The following is an 8,410-nucleotide window of genomic DNA, read 5'->3' as shown; positions in this document are numbered from 1 at the left end:
TAAAGTGAGAGTGAGATGTGATGTTATAGTTGTGTATATTGTGCGTATGGTGTTGTGTAATCAAACCAGTCTGGTGACCAGTGTGGAGCTTAGCTATAAAAGTGGTGGCTGTGTACAGAGAGAAGGAGTGAGTGGTAAAACCTAAAACAGGTATTTAGGATCAACATGTCTAAAGTTAAGCCCAGTACCAGTTTTATCCCACAGTCCAAGGCCAGTACATTGTAGACCAATGTTTGTGCAGGAACCGCTACTGTAAACCCAAGCACTGCCCCAGGCCTGAAGATGCAGCCAGGCTAGCAGAAAGAGCCCCAGACCCCCCCCCCGCCAGGGCCGAGCAGCCCCCCAGACGTCTCCAAGATTCTAAGGTGAGAGGCAGCCACTGCCCCCCACATACACACCATGCTGGGTCAAAATGTTTACCCAAGAATGGGTAAAAACTATTCATGTTGATGGGTTAAAACTACTAATAAATGGTTAATAAGGTTATCAGTTCAGCTGGGGTTAAAAACAATCATATATTTATTAACATGTTTTTACTTTAACTTCAGTATATTGTCATTTCTTATAAATAACCATTAAATAATGAAATAACAAAATGCTATTCCAATTTTTTTCATTGACACTGAACAATACTTATATATATATATATATATACACACACACTGAACAACAATATAAACACTTTTGTTTTTGCTCCCATTTTTCATGAGCTGAACTCAAAGATCTAAAACATTTTCTATAAACATTAAAGATCTGTTTCTCTCAGATATTGTTACAAATGCGTGTAAATGTGTGTTAGTGAGCAGAGATAACCCCTCCCACCTCACAGGTGTGTCATATCAACATGCTGATTAGACAGCATGATTATTGCACAGGTGTGCCTCAGGGTGGCCTCAGGGTGGCCACAATAAAAAGACAAAAAACAACAACAATTTTACACCTTAGCAGCCCACTGCTCCTCTGTGGTGGTTACATTAGGGGTTTTTCAACATTGGGGTCACCTGGAAATGACTGAAATGTCTAGTAATAATGAAAATAAAATAAAAAATACAGATATTTAAAAATAATAAATGTAAGTTCTAAAATAAATTAAACATGTAATAATAATAAAATAAAAAAATCATACTTTGTCAGCCCACTGCCATTTTTAAAATAATTACTAAACATATTTTATAAAATGTAATTAATCTATTTTTATTTATTTATTTTGCACATTTAAAATAATCTATACATAATATCTCTAAAATAGATGTACAGTTCAGGAAGAGGCAGAATGATCTTAAATAATTATATATATTACATTAACACCTCACACATGATGTCATACAACTGTATTCTATACTTTCACTTTGTCAAATATAAATCTATATAAAATGCAGTATATAAATATCTGATCCTGCACTTATTGTTACTTTGTGCACTAATACTGGCTACTCTGTATTTGTAAAACAAACATGATCAAAACACTCATTTTAGAGAAAAAGTCTCCATAAATGTGTGATATAAAATGTGAACCAGTCACTGTCAGTTCATTGATGTGACTTTATTTTATGACTGTGTAATTGGTTCATCATGACCTTGTAACTTTTACAACTTAAACTACCTCTTTTTTTCACTTATTCCCTGCAGTTACCAGCAGATAACTGCAGAGAATACCTTCTATATGAAGGGCCACACTTTAATGGGGAATGGGCCATGTGTCAACCGCACTAGAGAATGAGGACCCCCCTCTCCTGACGTCCACATTGCTCCAGTGCAGAGCCAAACAGGTGTGCTCACTGTGGTGATGGTAAACATGACAGTAGAGGGTCTCACAGTACACTGATCCTCACACACTCACCACAGTCTGAAAGTAGGACTCTACATGACACTAACATCTCCCTATGTTCTTTGTTTGGTGGATCCCATCAGGATGAGGGAGGGGCACGGCAGGACTGTGTGTCATAGAAGGCTGACCCTGGAGTAGGTCAGCTCTTCTGCTGGACTTTGTAGGAGGTCCTAATGACTGTAGATAGTATTTATTATACCTACATCAGTACAACACTCTGATAGATTAGACACTTACACAAAAGCATGGCATTAACAAAGAATTCACAGCACGTACGTACGACCACATCACAGAACTTTCACCCTTTAGGTTAAAAAACACACTTAATACACACCACCACCACCCAGCACGTGTCCTGTTCTCTCACTGGTAAGAGTCAAAGTACAGTTGTCCTTATTTATATTTGTCTATTTATCACTTAAACAATTTTACACAAGAGGCCGTGTTGTTGTGCTGAAATCACACCAGTGCTGATATTCAGCACAACAGCATGATTTACAGTGTGATATTACTTTTATACAACAGTTCTACAAGTGCATTTTATTAGTTAACAGTATTAAGTGACAACAAATTATGTATTTATGTATTTCATCATTTATTTGGCTCCTCCAAAACAAATAGGTCCACATCTGGAAGGGAGACGAGGCTGTTGCTAGGCAACAGATAAACATTTTCTAACACTGATACAGTTGACTAATGTTATTAGAAAGCCTGAACAGAGGAGTGATAACGTGTGTAAAAAGTCTCAGTGCTATTGTTATTCTATATCAGCACTCATGGAATGTCTTTCGTCCAATCAAATGACTTGTTTGGAACAAACTATTGTTTAATGTACATTTACAATGTAAAACATATCATCAGCTGACCAATAGATGTTTACCACTGCTATCATCCTCTTTATAGGATGGGACCAGGGTCACCTTGGTCCTCTGGAGAGAGGTTGTCCTGTTCTCCATCCTGGAACACAGCCGGATCAAAGTCACCCCTAAAGGGGGGTCACTACCCACCTCAGATTCTAGCTGCAGACCACCAACAATACTGCAGTACATGTAAATTACCCTCCCCAGTGGTTATACGTTTTTTATTACAGTTTTCCCAAATAAATAAAAAAGAATACAATTCTTAATATAATGTACATAATATACAAATACGTTAAGTGCCATAAATCACAGTGACTGTACAAAATATATATTAATTCATTTTTCTTTTAAAAATAGAAGTTATTTACCTTCTTAATGAAGACAATGCAGTGTAATAAATTATATACAGTTAAAGTGATATAGAGTAATGTTTAATTTAATTTGAGTTCATTTATATTGATCATGTAAATGGAAACTTAAAAACAGTTTAAAATAAAATATATTAACATCAAGAAATAACAACAACACAGTATCTTGCATCTTCAAATTCTTACACATCTCACAAGATAAAACAAGTGCAACTTTTAGCTGAGGATACAGATGTGGAAACTCCAAACATCTGCAGGGGAAATTTGCAGTGTTTCAGCAGCAGCAGATAAATAAACGGGGTAATAAATAATAGGAGATATTTACACACAATGGGACATGGGCCAGTACACAGTACAGTGAGAAAGAGGGAAAACAATGCGTGTTTTTTATTTTATGTTTGTATTTGGCTAATGTTTTATTTTAAGAGTTATTTAACTCTCTGTAATATGAGTCATTTCAGTTGGTTAATGACTGTGTTAAAGGACACAAAGCTTCAATTTAAAACAAACTGCATATCTCAGTTTTACCAGTAGGAGGCAGTGTGGTGCAGTGTTTCTTTCATGAACTCTCTTTGTTAGTGAACTCGTTGTTTCCTCAGTTTGCTGAGTCATGCTGTACTGAACAGACACACTGTCGTATTCCTCATCTTTTCTCCTGTTTACACAGGTTTGTGAAGCTTGAAAACATGTCAACATGTGTAAGAATGTGGTTTAACACTAAAAGACAAGCTAAAACATAAATGAAAGGTAGTTAAAGAATGTTTTTGTTAAGAAGCAGGTACTTTTAAACTGTGTTACGTGCAGGCCAAGATGGCATTGCTGATCGTAATGTGTTTGTGGTTACTACAAAATAAGAGTCTGGTTTAAGTTATTGCTCCAGTACATTTCACTCAGTAATAAATATTGTGTTTCTGGTAAAAATGTAAATGTGAATATTATTAGGTTATAGTCATTGTTAAACATGTTGAATGATAAAAGTATATAAAAGCTTGTAGTTGTTTTAACAAGGAAACACAGATAAATATGTTTATTTTTGATATTATTTTGATGGTTTACCTGAGGTATATTTGAACTAAAGGTAAAGTAATTAAGGGCTGAAAGAAATAAATTCTGTTTAATGGCTGAAAGAAAGTTCATCTATGCAGTTTTACACTGTTCACACTTAGAAATATGGTAATGGTGATTTGTGTACATATGTCTATTGTGTGACTGAAAATGATGTTATACAGAGAAAAGACAGTCAGTAAAAATCAGAATCAGAATCAGAATCAACTTTATTGGCCAGGGGTGAATGAATACACACGAGGAATTTCTTTTGGTGACCTGTGCTCTCTCAGGTAGTATAACATTAAATAATAACAATCAACTAGAATAAAGAAAAATAAATAAAATAGAGAAAAAGAAAAAGAAAAAAGAAGTATAAACATAAATATAAGAGTAGTTAGACTAATATGTGCAAACTAAATAAAAAATAACAGATAATAATAATAATAATAATAATAATAGTAATAATAATAATAATAATGAAATAAAATAAGAATACAATAATAATAATAATAAGATAATAGTGCAGTAGTGCATTGATGAGTAGTGCAAATAGGTGAACATTTAAATGAAAAAGTTATGTCCATGAAAATGAATTCATTTTAAATATTGATGAATAAAAGAGAATGTTGAGTGAAGCTGCTCTGAACAGACGTACTGTCGTCTTCCTCATGTTTTCTCCTGTTTACACAGGAACTTCATTAGTTTATTTGTCTTCAGTCTGAGACCTTTAACACATGACAGAACTTTACACAATAAAACATGTAATTCTTAAATAGACGTTTTATAATTTGTTTAGATAAAATCTAAATTTAATTTTTTAATTCTTAATTTTTGAAGGTGAGTATAAACATGACAACAGTATAATGCACATTATAGTAAATTATTTTCCTTTTTAAAAATCTGCATTTTATTATTAATATATTTATAATATAATTAAATAATTAAATTAATTAATTATAATATATATATATATACCCAACTCCCATGAGGAAAGCCAAAATATGTCAGAAGGTAAGCTTTATGTTTTCTGAGTAGATTCTCACATGTTTTTTAAATTAAAAAAATTCAATTTTACTTCTGGGCAGAAACACACACACACGTACGCACGCACTCACATACACATACATACGCACAGAAACACAAGCATTCACACATATACACAGAAACACACTCACATGCACAAACAGTCACATACACAGAAACATATACACTCACATTAACACACTCACACATTACAAACACACTCATACAAACATGCACGCACACACACACACACTCACGTACATGATTATTACATTTCTTGCACACAATGAAATATGTTGAGTTATTTTCATGTATTTTACATTGGTATATTTCTATTCATTTACAGGGTGCTCAGGAGGTGGACGTGGTAATGTGGAGGGAGGCAGCCATCCTACCATTGAAGCTCAATGTGAAAGTCACATTAACCCATCTCAAAGGTTCGACGGGAACCTATGGCTTCAGGCTTCATACAAGTAACCATACTAGTATGAAGGTAAACATTGAAAAAATAACCTTTGATCCCTTTTACATGATTTTACACTGAAAAGAAAAATAGATGAAAAAAAAACTGAATAACAATAACAGCAGAGCTAAAATGGTGAGATACATATAGTAAAGTCAAACTTAAATGTACAATCCTTATTTGATGCAATGTTATTTACATTGCAACAAATGGTAAATGGTAAATGGACTTGATTTTATATAGCGCTTTATCACCACACTGAAGCAGTCTCAAAGCGCTTTACATATCAGCTCATTCACCCAATCACTCACATTCACACACCAGTGGGACAGGACTGCCACTGGGAGCAACTTAGGGTTCAGTGTCTTGCCCAAGGACACTTCGACACATAGTCAGGTACTGGGATCGAACCCCCAACCTCTCGATCAGTAGTCGACCCACTACCACCTGTGCCATGAAACAATAAGGATTGTTTCATGGCAAGTATATTTTCAATCAAACATGAGCATTTCACTAACTGAATCAAAATCAGAAAATATCAGCTGTGCAGTCAGAACACCATGAGAAAGAAGGAAAGAGAGAGACTTCAGAGGGAGATACATGCTTGGAGATCATTTACTATTAAAAATGGTGGACTACAATGGTCCAAGATGAGTTGGTTTTAGACTGATGTGTGTTTCACAATAGGAGAGTGATGATGTAAGGATTAAGGAAGTGGGATGGCAATCATCAAATCCAACCCAGGCCATCACTGTGGGATGTTAAGCAAGTCCCTTAATAACTGTAAACTGCAAATGTTTTGTGTTGCTTTGGATTTTTGTTCTGACTGTACTACAACGGTGTGATTGTCTTCTTTTCTTAAGGGAGAAGAAGTGTCCAAGTCGGAGGTGATTGTCAATTTTAACGCTCAAGGATGAAACTGAAATCACAATCCCTGAAAAAATGTGGAATCCGTTTGATGATCTTCTGGACCGGAGCCCAGTAACAGTCGTTATTGTCACAAAGGAAGGGGAAATCATCGACGCTACTGTTATGGATGAAGATCAGGAGGAATAAAACCACACACACACACACACACACACACACACACACAGTTATTGTTAATAAGTTATTTGTTCATGTTGTTATAGTGCTTTAAATTTGAAAACATGTTAATGTATTTGAAATAAATGTCCTGTGTGACACACACACACACACACATACACACACACACAGTTATTGTTAATAAGTTATTTCTTCATATTGTTATATAAGTTATCTGTTCATATTCTTGTAGTGCATTCACTTTTTGCATTAAATTTGAAAATGTGTTCATGTATTTGAAATAAATTACCTGTGTTCCTATCGGCATCAATATATTTTTACATTTAGCAGTTCATTGCTACATCGTAATGCATCTGAAGTTTGTGTAAAATGATGATAATCTAATAATCTAGTGCAGTCTGCTGTTGCTATAGTGAAGGTGAGGCAACTTTAAGGAATAAAGTCCATCTGACAAAATCAAGGTGGTAAATCATTCCCAAGTAACTTTTTTAATTGTTAATTACTAATATGATAGAAAATAAATAAATATATATATATTCTTATTCCCACAAAAATACTATGACATTTTTACCCAAAATGTTTGTGACCTGATGTCTTTTACATAGGCGCAATAGATTAAGTAGAAGGATTGATTTCCCAAGATGGAATCGAAATGGTTAATTACTAAAATAATAGTAATTTAATAAATACATGAATTAATTAATTGTTATTTTTATAAAAAAATATTAACAAAATATTTGTGACCTGATATCTTTTAGATGGGCTCAATAGATTTTCCATGATTTATCCCAGGGGTCACCAACATGGTGCCTGCGGGCACCATCTAACCCACATGAATCACCTGAGGGGGCCTCAGGAGCTGTAGTAATCAATGAGCTCCATCCCAAATCTGAATGACTTTCTAGGATTCAAACTCACAAAGATGAATACATATGAGAAATGTAGTTACCACTCAGTAGAGTTTTAGTAATAAATTGTTATTATATCTAAATATGTTCATTGTCACTGAAACATTGTGACCAGTGTTTTAAAATGTTGCAGATTTGGTGTGTATATATATTTATATATAATAAATCCACCTATATATTCATAATATATTAAAAAAAAATGCAAGGTGGATTTTCGTAAAATATGACATTGTTACATATTAAAAATCACACAAGTTATATGATTATGTAAAAGTTGTTTGTTAGTAAGTAGTAAAATAGGAAGATGATAATTTTTTATGAGATGTAATGAAAATGAAACAATTGCAGACATTAGGAGAAATAAAGTGTTGTATGTTGAAACTACCTTTTTAAATTACTGCTCGCCTTCCTTATTATCTTACTCTATAATTAAAGTGAAAACGTGAACGGGGGGAGTATTTTCTTTATTTATTAGTTATTTAGTTGTTTTTATTTTTATGTTGTCAAGTTAGTTGGTCCACTTAACCCTGATTGACTCATAATCCAGTAGGTGGCGGTAATACAACTTTCAGGATGTCAACCGCAATAAAAAAAAACGAAGAAGAAGAAGAAGAGCGCTACTTCCGCTCGTCAACAGCTCCGTCTTGCTGAGCTGCTGCTGCTGCTTACTGGTCATAGCCCGTGGTGGTAAGTGTTACTTACACATATTAGTTAGAATGTCGCTTTTTAAACATTATAAGACAATGTTGTTCATATCACTTTACTTAATGAATGGGAAGTGTTTACAAGTTATGAACACGTCATAAAAACATTGAAATGAAAACCAACGACCGCTAGCATGGCGTGGCTAATGCTAGCAGCCCGTGTCA

The 8,410-nt window shown here is 34.1% G+C and overlaps 1 long non-coding RNA gene across 1 annotated transcript; it reads left to right on the top strand.

The window, feature by feature from the left end:
* Positions 1 to 3,660: 3,660 nt before the first annotated feature.
* LOC114458586 (uncharacterized) lies at positions 3,661 to 6,946 on the top strand. Its single transcript, XR_003673071.1, has 3 exons — positions 3,661 to 3,723; positions 5,473 to 5,619; positions 6,453 to 6,946. It is a non-coding gene; the product is annotated as an uncharacterized LOC114458586 (long non-coding RNA).
* Positions 6,947 to 8,410: the final 1,464 nt, after the last annotated feature.

Source organism: Gouania willdenowi, unplaced genomic scaffold (assembly GCF_900634775.1).
Source record: "Gouania willdenowi unplaced genomic scaffold, fGouWil2.1 scaffold_141_arrow_ctg1, whole genome shotgun sequence".
Taxonomy (NCBI): domain Eukaryota; kingdom Metazoa; phylum Chordata; class Actinopteri; order Blenniiformes; family Gobiesocidae; genus Gouania; species Gouania willdenowi.
Note: the sequence above shows the minus strand (reverse complement) of the source record. Positions and strands in the feature narration are given on the sequence as shown.